Source organism: Mus caroli, chromosome 15 (genome assembly GCF_900094665.2).
Source record: "Mus caroli chromosome 15, CAROLI_EIJ_v1.1, whole genome shotgun sequence".
NCBI lineage: Eukaryota > Metazoa > Chordata > Mammalia > Rodentia > Muridae > Mus > Mus caroli.
The window spans coordinates 75,955,379-75,956,897 of record NC_034584.1 but is presented as its reverse complement, the minus strand read 5'-3'; the positions used below and the strand labels follow the sequence as shown (position 1 = coordinate 75,956,897).

Below are 1,519 nucleotides of genomic sequence, written 5' to 3'. Positions count from 1 at the left end.
AAAAAAAAAAAAAACCAGGCTTGAGCCCACTGTGGTGGCACACACCTTTGATCCCAGGGCTTGAAAGGCAGAGGCAGGGGGATCTCTGTGAGTTCGAGACCAGCATGGTCTACAGAACTAGTTCTAAGACTGCCAAGGCTACACACACAGAGACCCTGTAACAAAACAAAGAAACAAAGAGAAAAAAGAACGCGTATACATACACACACACACACACACACAAAGCAGGCTTCACAGTGAGGCCTGTAATAATCCCAGCACTCCAGCGGTAGAGGGAGAAGAACTGGAAGTTCAAGGAGTCCTGGATTCCAGAGGAAGTTTGAGGCCTGGTGGCAAGACAAACCAGAACCTGCTTTTGAGCCCCTAAGCTCTTCCAGCTTGCAGTTCATTTTTATAAGCCAGGGGTCTGGGGGCAGGACGAGTGACAGCCAAGACAGTGGCAGCACAGCTTCAGAGTTTTTACCTACAATTTGGTGGCCTCCCAACAGTGCACACAAGACAGAAGCGCGGGTTCTACTGGCTGACTGTTCTCAGCCTTCTTTCCCAACCTTTGAGGTCATTTCCAGCTCTGTACTAAGGGTGGCATGGTTCTTGTTTTATAGGAAGCTTGCCCTGAGGCCCAAACGCCATCCAATATGCCCCAAACCAGGAGCAGGAAGCACACGGTGAGCTCTTGGGAATGTGTTCACGTTCTATTTTTCATTAACCCAGTTTCTGCCTCTCAAAATGAGGTTGAAGGGCTGGGGAATGTGTCTCAGTGGGAGAGCACTTACTTAGCACACTCGAAGCCTGGGGGTCCATCCCCATCCAGCAGGGTGGGGTGGAGGTAGCAGAACAGCTGATCGGTAATTCCCTGGGGAGGTGGTATCTGCTGAGGGTTGATAGACAGCTGGAACCCACAAACATCAACAGATACCAACCTCATTGCTCTGGCTAGTGCTTCTTTCTTTCTTTCTTTCTTTCTTTTTTTTTAAATTGTAAGTAATTTCATTGTCTTCCATTGTATACTTTAGAGTCTGGCACCTAGAAGACCTTGGGCAGATGTGCCTCTCCTGAGGAAAAGATTGTTACTCTCCTGTCATGCCCTACGCTCACTTCCTCAAGAACTGCGGAGTCCCAGAGCCTAAGAGAGATCGCTAGAAACTGGGAGAGACAGGTAGTCTCGAAGACTTTGGGGGACTCCAGAACCAGGAGATTCTCAGTTCTGCTACTACTAGCTGCTGACCTTGGTAGCACTTTAACTGGTCTCAGTTTCCTCATCTGTGCAATGGGATGAACACACCCTGACTTGCCCTCTCACAGGTCATTATGAAGCTTGGCTGAGCCTGTAATAGGAAGGTCCTTCCTTAGTTCCTAGTCACAAAGGAGCAGGGGACAGTCCCCACTTCCCCACACCCTTACTCCCTCACTGCCTCATCATTTAGAACGTTTATTTTCTGCGTTTCTGCGATGGATTCAACTATCGCTGAGCTGTATCCCTAGCTCTTCAGCCCCTCCCCTCCTTTTTTTTTTTTTTTTT

General features: G+C 48.7%; 1 protein-coding gene across 3 annotated transcripts in view; it reads right to left on the bottom strand.

Moving 5' to 3' along the window:
* The window catches only part of Csdc2 (cold shock domain containing C2), a 14,530-nt gene that overhangs the window by 5,146 nt on the left and 7,865 nt on the right, over positions 1 to 1,519 (bottom strand). The gene's annotated exons all lie outside the window — the stretch shown is intronic.